The sequence below is a fragment of the Perna viridis genome, chromosome 4 (assembly GCF_037379345.1).
Source record: "Perna viridis isolate PV_CMFRI_1.1 ecotype Kerala chromosome 4, ASM3737934v1, whole genome shotgun sequence".
In the NCBI taxonomy this organism is placed as follows: Eukaryota; Metazoa; Mollusca; class Bivalvia; order Mytilida; family Mytilidae; genus Perna; species Perna viridis.
Window position 1 is genome coordinate 33,535,429 of NC_142448.1, and position 11,204 is coordinate 33,546,632.

The window sequence follows — 11,204 nt, forward strand, 5'->3', positions numbered from 1 at the left end:
GTGAGCGATTCAGGCTCTCTTGAGGCTCTAGTCTTATTAAATTTAATCAGATTTGTCTAAACCGAACCAGTTTTAAAGTCCAAATGCGGTTTCATTTACACAGGTTTCACTCCTATTTTTTATGATTAAATATTATGTATATGAATAGTGTGAACTGCTGTATTAGTGCTATTATTGCGTATTTCAATATATGCAAAAACCAACAATAATGGCACTAATACATTCAGTAGTTAACAGTGGTTCAATTTTGTCTTCCTGTCAAAGTTCAATTTTTTGAACTTAGTGCAGTAACTTGGAAACAAAAAATGTATATTCCATCAGTTCGATTTGTCCATTTCAGAATAGTAAGGCTCCTCTAGATGTTCAAGTACTGGGCTTTTTGTTGTCCCTTGCGACGGATCACGAGGGGACATGGAAATGCTGGGCGTCAGTTCATCCGTCTGTCCATCCGTCTTTTCCAAAATTTTTTTTGGCAATGCTTTTACCAAATAAGTTTGTTCTTGGTATGTGGTTATGGTTGATTGATTTTTATGGAAGTTATGGCCCTTTGACTTATAAAATTTCAGTGAATTTACAGTTTTCCGCACTTTTTAGCTCACCTGGCCGTAGGCCATGTGAGCAATTGCCATCACTTGGCGTCATCGTCTGTCGTCATCAACATTTTTTTTCAAACATCTTCATCTCTGAAACTACTGAATGGATTTAGATGAAACTTAAGATGGTTGTTCCTTGGAGTATCCTGCACAAAATGACCGTTTGGATTTTTGATCTGTTAAAAAACATGGCCGCTGTTACTAAAAAAAGAACAGGGATCAGACAGCAGATTTTTGCATATATCTCTAAAAGGGTTAAGTTTAACCAAAATATGACAGGGGTAAAAGTATTCAGCACGATTGAGATCTATCTGTGGTAAAATTTTTGTGAAAATATGTTGACCCATGTTGGAGTTATTGCCCTTTTTGGACGTTTTTTGCCGTTTTTGATGTTATTAATTTAAGAAATCTCAGAATCTATCATACAGAATTCAATGAAAGTTGGCATTCTCGTTTTATAGGGTATCCTTAACAAAATAACCGTTTGCATTTTTGATCAGTTAAAAAAAAAAACATGGCTGCTGTTACTAAAAAAAGAACATTGGGGTCGGACAGCAGATTTTTGCATATATCTCCAAAATGGTTAGGTTTAACCAAAATCTGACACGAATAAAAGTAGTCAGCATGTTGAGATCTATATGTGGTTAAATTTTGGTGAAAATATGTTGACCCATGTTGGAGTTATTGCCCTTTTTGGACGTTTGTTTTCTGTTTTTGACGTTATTACTTTAAACAATCTTCTCTCCAGAAGCTATTCTGCAAAATTCAATGAAAGTTGACATTTTTGTTTTATAGGGTCTCCTTAACGAAATGACCGATTTATGATCGCTGAAAAAAAACATGGCTGCCGTTTCTGAAAATAGAACAAGTGGGTCTGACAGCAGATGTTTGAATACACCTTCAAATTTGTTAGGTTTAGCCAATAGCTTTCAATTGCTGAAATGATCCATATTATAAGGCTTACAAAAGTCTCCAATGAATTAAATGGAGTCAAAAATTGTCTGACAACTCCTTGTTAGAGTTATTGCCCTTGAAAGGCAAACAAATAACCAGGTGAGCGATTCAGGCTCCTGGGAGCCTCTTTTTTGTAATGCTTTTACACAATGATTTTATCTTTTGTATGTAGTCTTTCACAGAAATTTAACAAGATTTCTAATGAATAATGCCAAATTAACAAGAACTTACAGGAATATACATTCTATGCTTAAAGACCACGGGTGTGGCGATGTAAAATTATAAACTGATAATAATCCAATGTTTAAAGATAGCAGACTTGAGAATATGAAAATAGTTTTCTTTGATGTAAAACACTTCATATTTGTCTACCTTCTGACAGCAAGTTTGGACATACGAACTAGGTTCAATCATTTAAAAAAGCACCATTTCTCGAACTACTGGTGACAAACTTATCAATAAATGTGGACTTGAAACCCTTATTTCCCTATTTGTAACCTTGTCTGTAACATGTTTTTATATGGAAGCTTCTTGAAAGACGTAAAAGTTAAATGATACAAAAATACAAAAATTAATAAACAGACAGGCGAAACAACTCCGGTCATAAGTTGGAAATGAAACTTACCCTCTTAAAATTTTCAATAAAATTCAATAAAAAAAAATATCCATTAAAATACATTACTTATAATAATTCACAGCATATTAATGATGTAAAAACAAAACTTTCCGTAAGTACTACATTTGTGTAGAATTCCACCGAATTTATATAAAAAAAGAACTCTTAAAAACAATCCGATACGCGGCTAAACACTGTTAAAAATGCATCATTTCTATGACCAAGAAAGAAATTTGAAGTAAAAAAAAATGGTTGATAAGATTAATTCACGCAGGAAAAAAAAGAGCTGAAGACTGAACAAGACAAAATAAGATAAAGTGAAATAGAATATGAATACAAATACAAAATCTAATTAATCGCGTTATCCTATAAAAACAGTAAATAACGAAAGTACTGTTCTGTCACCCCCACAATCCAACAAGTGCCAGGGGTCAGAAATCGTTCGTACCTGAAATTGTCAATTCTGTCCAAAACTTACCAGGAACCGTCCTTACCTATAATGGTCAGAAATGGCGTCACGCCTATATTTATAGAAACCACAGCTTTTAAATGTATTTACGACAAGGAATCGTGAACATTTCTAACAAGTAGGGAGGTCGTCAGTGGGTAGAATTATTTCTGACATAGTAATGTCAAAAAAATATAATGTAACCAAACATTATATTTTTTTTACCCAAGAGGGGTTATTGTTAGACTGGGTTCAATGTAACATTTGCAACTACAAGCAACAGAGACGCGATGATCGTTAATTTATGCACTTAAATTTTATACAGAACCCGTATTGTGTATTTTTTCAATCAAAGTTGAAGATACTAACAAATTGAGAAACTACTATCAGGACTAATGATATTATTTATAAATAAACGATAATAATTAAACCAGCATCTCAATCGTCAGTTTGTGCGTCAAATCAATACACGTACAAAAAGGCATATATAGATAAGTAGGTAGCTAAGCATCTCAGAAGCAGTATTTTCACTATATGTGAATATAAAAACCTAAAATGTAATGTGGAAACATTTATCATGAGAGAACATTTTTTATTTGGTATAGTTAGCTGTTGTGTTGTCCTTCTTGTCCATGTGTGGAGTCTGCTGATTTTGTGGAAGAAAAAGCAGTTGAAAAAGAACAATTTTCTGCGTCTAGTTATTTCTTTAAGTGTTAGTGACACGTGTTTTGCTGTTGAATATATATACAACTTAATAAACACTAGTTTTATAGACAATTCAACATTATTATTTCAATACCAACGTCTTATTTTGTCAAATTTAATCGGCGGAACGTTTGTATTTTCCCTTTTTCAAACCTTCCAAATATGCATGGAGCGGCTTAATGCAACATTTTTCCCAAAGAAGGAATACCTAACACTTCTGACATCGAAAACCTCATCTGTGGTATGTTTCATCCTTTGCCATTTTATAGCACTATTGCGGATTAATATACAGTTCTTTTTCAGTTTCCCGCCATCGGACGGTCACTCATACACCACGTCACTTTTATACTACGTCACAGTAGATGTGCCCGGCATAATTTTGCTGACACTTATTAACATCTGCTTTATCTCAACAGTCGTAAGAATCAGGCGGCAAAACCTGAAAATAGGTCAAATAGCAAATACAAATGATCAAATTGTAAAAATCAAAGATAGAAACAACGAAGTGAACAGAAATATAAAGACAGTAATTATCCTTATTTGTTTAACAATGGTTGGAATAGTTCCCAGAGAGATTTGTCTTCTTGTCATCCACTCATCCGATAAAAATCAAATCGAACATTTGCGTAAAGTACTTGTATTTTTGAATATATTGACAGTTGTTAATCCTGTATGTGATCCAATTTTGTTCTTTTTTCGATTTCAAACTATACGGAACGAGGTGAGGAAGGTCTTGTGTTACTGGTGCTGTAATACAAATTATCATCAAAACAATGTACAAGAAACACAGAATAGCGATACACAAAATACACTAAATGCACAATCGAATATATATACATGTAATTAAAATGGTCAAGATTCTAAGATGAAAGGAACAGACTATTACATGGAATTGTCGATGTACCAACGTCTTCATCGTAATTGTCACGTGAATGTATTTAGATAAAAAAAACATCCAGCCATGAAATAACGCAACAGTTTTGCAAGTCAAACTTAACCAATGGAAAGGATGCTTAGACGTTTTGATCTTTCAGGTTAGACATGGCATTATTTTATGAAAGCATATACTATTTGTATGTTTTTTTTTTGTTTTTTTAACAGTCAGGATTTATACAATAACCCCACCATCACTACATGACTAGGGCATACAGGGCGTTGATTGAAAAGAAAATTAATTTTATAATTTATGACTATTTCATAATAGAGTGTAAAAAAATCAGTCAAATTTTGAAAAATCAGAAACATGCCAAAATCAACGATCTGACAATATAATTTCACACACAGATGCCTTCTCTTTTTGAAAAGACCAGTATTTGATCTGCACCACTGGATCTGCCCAGAAATTTTTCAACAGAATGTAAGAAAAATGATTTTTTTGACAGAGTTAATGTACTAACTTATCGTTAAATTAACAATTTCATTTGCTGTCGTTCCCTTCAAACCCTCATTATGACTAATCTTGACTAATCTAATTGATTGTAGACAATTCTACTTAATTAAATCTTTGGTATTACATTTCTTGCTACCCCTATCAGAAGAATAAAATGTCTTAAGTTTGATCAATGATATCAACCAGATTCTAAATACACTTTGACTTCTAATGACAAAATTAAAAAAAAAAAAAAACTCACGAAATGCAAAATTTCAGAGCAAAGAATGTTATATATATATATATATATATATATATATATATATAGATAATGTCCTCCCTAAACGGATTCGTGGCTACGCTTATACTGTGACAGTACTTTAATTCGTGGATAGCAATTTTCTTGGATTAGGGAAGAAACAAATTTCCTTTTCGTTGGGAACCAAATTTCGCGGTTTGGCCTACCCACGAAAATCACGAAAATTGGTACCCCACGAACAATAATAATTTAACAGTAGTATATTTGAGCTTCTTTTTGTCTGGTCTAAAAATTCGAACACTCAAAAGATGCCTAATCTATCGTTCACTCTCTGCCTCTCAGGAACCAGCAATGTCTTTCTAAAAGTCTTTTTATACTGCCTAGTTTCAGGCATGTAGTAAATGACTCAAGGTGAACCTTCTTAAATCCACCTTCGATTGAACCTCCTATCAGGGTTTTCCCTTTAATCTTTTCGGACTTCCTATCGCAGATACAGGTAAGAAATCATTTTAATTCGTCGACCATAGCTGTGTAAAGGTTTAGAAGAGATATCAGCATATGAATTATTATTGGAAAAGCTAATGATTTGATTACAGTAACCTTCCCAAAATAGTTTACTTCCTTTTGTTGCAAACTTTCACAAAGCGCAGAAAGTTATTCAATTATTTGTTTGAAAATTTATTTCAAGAAATTATAGAATGTGACCAGTGAAGAGACCACACATTATCTGACCACAAAATTTGACATAAATATTTTATTACCAATCCAGACTCCTCTGTTTTTTGTTGTTGGAATAATTCATTTTTAACATATGATAAAAGGCTGCAAATATTTCTAAAATTCTCTTAACGACAGTTCTGTGCCATATAATGTCCAAACAGTCTCATCAGCATACTCACTGACAATTGATATGTGATTAGTACATTGAATCCATTAAGAGTAGGATTTGACTTAAGTTTCAGTAATAAAATTTATACGCAAATAATAAAAAGATCGAGTGCCTAGGGGTATAACCTGGTCGCCCATCTCTTTGTTATTCAAAGGAGAAGGACATATGTACATTATTAATTATATAGTTTCTTGCAATTTTATAAAAAAAAAAAAAAAATATCGAACTCTTCGACCGCCATTTGTACTGAGATCCAATTATCTGTCATCTTCGGTATTGCATGTAGTATTTCATCAAAATACAATTAAAATTTGAGCTTTAATTTCTTCCGCAAATCGTACTTCAGTGTATTTATGATCGATATATACAAACTTTACAAGAAATAAAATTTACCGATTTTGACAGCTAATGCCATTTTAAAAACATTTGTTATAAAATCCCATTCTACGGAATCCAAAGTTTTCTCAAGTTAATATGTAAAAGCAAACTTTCCATATCATTCTCGTTTTAATAATGCAATAGATCATACAGTAATGTGGTATTTTCTCAAAAAAAACTACCTTAAATGAAACTTTTTTAGTATCACTTATTATAATAAGTAATACATTTTTAAACTTGAAGTAATAACGCAAGTTGCAATGTTTAAATCTATATTTAGTACACAAATAAGTCTACACATTCTCTTAAAGATACTCCATAAAATATGATATCAGAGACACAGAATTACCTTTAGTATATGTAATTAATGACAAAGTGAGTTGTACGCTATTGAATCTATGGTGTCTAGATCTTAAAGGGACTCAGTTATGAATGTTAAGTTGCTTCTGAATTAAAAAGAATCACGTACATGTATATCTATAACGTAAGAAGCAAGTCACAAATGAGAATATGAAAATTGTTTACGACTACTGGAACCTACATTTTAAACTTAAAGATGGATAAATTGACGCCTTTTCAGCAAATCTTTTCTCGAAAGAGTAATCAAGATTCGAGTGGAAACCAAAAGAATCAATTCAATGGATAAAGACCATATAGGAATAAATAGAAATAGAAATAATTGCCGAGTTACTTATAAATGTGGCATTAGGGGTAGATGAATGAGGAAGTGAAAACCTAATAATATGTTTGGCTTGGCAACGTATGATTAACTTATTGAAATGTGACGGTCCCAAATAATCTTCCATGTAGGGAATTCCCTTTCCCTTTAAAACCCCCGTTGTATTTGTATTTATTATACTTGCATTACTACAATGTCAACTTAAACTGTGCATTTCTAGATTCTTCAGCATTCAAATCATAATATTTGATTAAGTTCAATAAACGCTTCTATAACTTACAATTTTAGATATGAATTCCCCATTTAACACCCCAATTTCCCCGCACGGGTTCTCCATTCCCCGTTCTTATTCCCCAATCACTCATTTCTCCCTTCAAATAAAACATGGAAAGTGAAGTTTTCCCCAGTTAATTACTAAAGCATGGCGTGGTAATATGTAGGGAAAATGTTCTGGAAACCTTCTTAAATGCACGCACCGTTAAAACGGCACAATCTTATTTCAAAATGTAGCAGTTATATAAGAATGGAAACGTGACAGAGTGACCGGGGTTTGTAATAGAAATAACTTAAATTTTCACTTTTTGTAATATCCATATTTCAGGTTTTCTAACAGTTTTAGAGTTTACACACACTGACTGCCAACACAATACAACAAAAGTTAACAGAAATTTAGGTCTAAGACGTGTACTAGACTACACGCACACGCGATATATAAAAAAAAAACCAATATTTCATGTTTTCAATATTTGACTAATATCAATGACTTGATACTTAATGAGGAAACACACACACTGCTGTAATATTGAAGGCCTTAAAATAAAGCAGTCAAATTATTTGGGTATAATTTCAGAGATTTATAAGCTCAAAACTACGATGATTATGATTAGTATAAATGAAGAAGTATCACAAATAAAATCAAGATTTTAAATGTACTATTATGGTATTGAATTCTGACCAAAAATTATCTTATTATCATAAAAATTGCGATTAGAATAAATTAAAGGTGAAAGAAAGCCAAAGGAAGACGTTGAACATGCACATCTAAATTGAACACTTCATGTCGAGGATTCCAATCACATTTAATTACTACATTGTATGACTTTGGCGTTTTTATTGAAAATGTATTGGCGAGTGATGAAGACAATGGTTTATGTAACTCAAAGATGAATCAAGATCGTAATAATGGATTCGAAGTAACTCTCAAAGTTCAAAGATGTAAAACAGGCAACTTCAGGGTGTATTAAGAACAAACTACTGAGGTATATGCACCGTCTACCACTAGTATATGTAAGCCGTATATAGAAAATGGCATAAATATCGAAAATGAACTCTACATACAGAACTCAACGATGCCCGACCTTTTCTTGGCTAAGAATATAAAGCTAAATCATACAAAGCATTTTCAAGCCTACTGAAAGAGTTTTACATTTCAAAATCAATTCAATTGCAAAAGAGTCGGAAGAAAAAAACAATAACTCAATACCGTATTGTACTTAGTTTTAATACAGACACGATTTTCTTCCTTCTTTAACAGGAATTCTTTCCCTTTTTTTTTTCTAAAATTTCAGTATCAAAATTTACAGAATTGTATCTGAACAGACATTTTTCTAGACCTTAACCCCCTAATTCATATTTCTCCCCATATTTTCTACTTTTTTTTTACAATGAGCAAAACAATGGCTATTTACATGGGTTGAGTAAAGTGGAGACTTTTCGTAAAAACACACACACACAAAGTAATGTTCTGCCACCTAGACTATGTTATGTTAAAAATTGTTAAATACATTGTACGTGTTGTATGTTCATTAACGGTGTAAATGGTTTCATGAAAGAATGTAAACCTGTCAGCAAACAGAGTATAGGTGTTCATCAGTGTAATTTAATCGAACCAGGGACATCCCTCCAGTCATCTTTAGAATGAATATCACAGTTTAAAAATCTGATTCGGTTAACCAGAAAGCGGAAGCCAGAATGAGAAATTGAGATTAGAACTTCCTATTTCCAATTATATAAACTGAGTGAAAGACTTGAATGTACATTTAGTGAAGAACGAAAATTGTCTCAATATGATTGATAAATCAGCAGTCAAAGCAATTGGCAAATTTCTTTGGCAAATTTCCTTGTCAAATTTTGCCTATACCTGTGTAATGTAAAAGAAGACTAGAGCAGAAACGTAACGACAAAAACATGTCTCCATGCTGGAAACAGTAATTGATAAATGAGGTTTCGATTTAAAAATCTTATCCGAAAAAGGGCTACAAGGCCCCCATTGAAAGGAAAATCATAGCTGAACTTGTTATCAAATACCAGAATTCGACTTAATGTTCATAAATAAACTCACCGGATACAGTTGGTAAACTATATAATAGGTTATCGAGTAATGAATATTACTACAGCAACAAACGAGAATCGTACAAAAAGAGAACAAAATCAGTCCGAATTGTTTTCTATACATGTGTGTATAAACGGGTTGACAAATGAAAGAAGATCACAAGTAGAATTGCAATCCAAACCTCAATGCCAGTTGTCTTTTAAAAGATAAACCTCATTTAAACACTCAGAAGTCTTGTGTATTTAGGAAGTTTATTAAAATGCGTGCATTCTATTTACGGTTAATGATTTGTAGCACAAATGTCTCTGTTATGTATTTCTAAATAAAAAAAATGTACTTGATTATATTTTCATATGAGATAGAATGCAACGAAGTGTTATATAATTAATAATTATAAAGTTTTATTAAATTAAAAACCACTATATTGTTTTAAGTCCAACTCAATTCACGATTCGGCATGAGAGCAATGAATGATTAGTCGAAAAATACAAAGTTGTCTAGCGGAACCAGTAGAAGAATTTTAGAATATGGTGATATTAATATAGATGGCATTGATTCCGAATATATATTAAAATTCAAGATTTAGCCGCTGAAAGTGCTGAACACAAATCAAAATCTAAATCAAACTTACTCATAAACCCATAAGAACGCAAAAAAAACCCCCCAAAAAAACCAAAAAACAATGCAAGGATTATGGATAGATAAGGGTTGATCGGAAAGGATGCCTGATAATTCCTTGAAAAAGTACATGGAAGCCATAGGCATATTTAGAGGCATGTAAACAGTTAGTGAGGAAATTCGATCTTGGTAAACCAGCAGAATGTGGCATTAGAATATTTTGGAAAATACTAGTAGTGAAACTATTAAAACACACGGAAGGGCATATGTTATCCGGAAAACCATCACAATGGAGAAGTTTACTGTTCCTCTGGGTCCATTGCTAATTGTTTTATTGAGAATTTCAAGTCGTCGGTGTTTTAAAACATGTATATAGAACATTATAATATGTTAGTGTATAGCCCAGAGTTTATACATAAATTTCAAACTATCTGCAATACCTGTAAGTAATATTAAACATACATTTATGTAACAAAAATACTTCTTGAACGGTATTAAGATCATGTAAAATAATACTTTTTGAATAAAATTAAATTTATTAACCGACATTTTTTTCTGAATACACGCAAACTGTAACTATTTTATTTAGATGTCCATTTACTTGACAAATGGACTGAATCAGAAACTGTATGGCATTCTGGGATTGTCAGTATTCATGACGTTCCTGGTATGTCAAGACGTATTGTAAAAGGCGACTAAATAGTGCTCAGAAACCTAGCCGGGGGTTAGGCGCTCTGTCCACAGAGCAACTGGGTTGTGTGCCCCAGGTGGTGGAATGGGGTACCCCTGGCGTGTTACATGCTGGGGTTGTCAGGCTATAATACGGAAAACCTGACCGCAAACCACAGTGGTGCACCGTGTTGGGAAAGATGCCACTTCCTCGCACGTTAAGGTAGTACAATATAGTTAGGTCATTTCTAAAAATTTGGTCTCTTTTTTGTTGAAATAAAGCTGTTTTGAGACAGTCAACACAGAAATTTCTAGTATTTTGTCATAAAAAGTGCATATTTTATAAATCCTTGGTGTGTGGAGGTTCAAGTCATTTATAAGTAATTTATTGATTATTCTTATAAAATCCAGTAGCCATGGTAACATACTGAAAAAAATATTACTATGTTTTAAAATAACAGCCAAATACTATGTTTTATAAAATATCAGGCACTTAGACACTACCACAGGATGAAAGCATGCATGGAGTAGGTGGAAAAAAGGTAAAAATAATAAGACTCTTTTCGATTCATTCTCTCACAATTATAGTCCCAACAGTTCGTGCAAAATAAGGTATTTTGAAATTCAGCCATCTGATGCTGAGGAGAGAACCTAATACGACAGGGGACTGAAACGTTCCGGATACCATTTTTCAT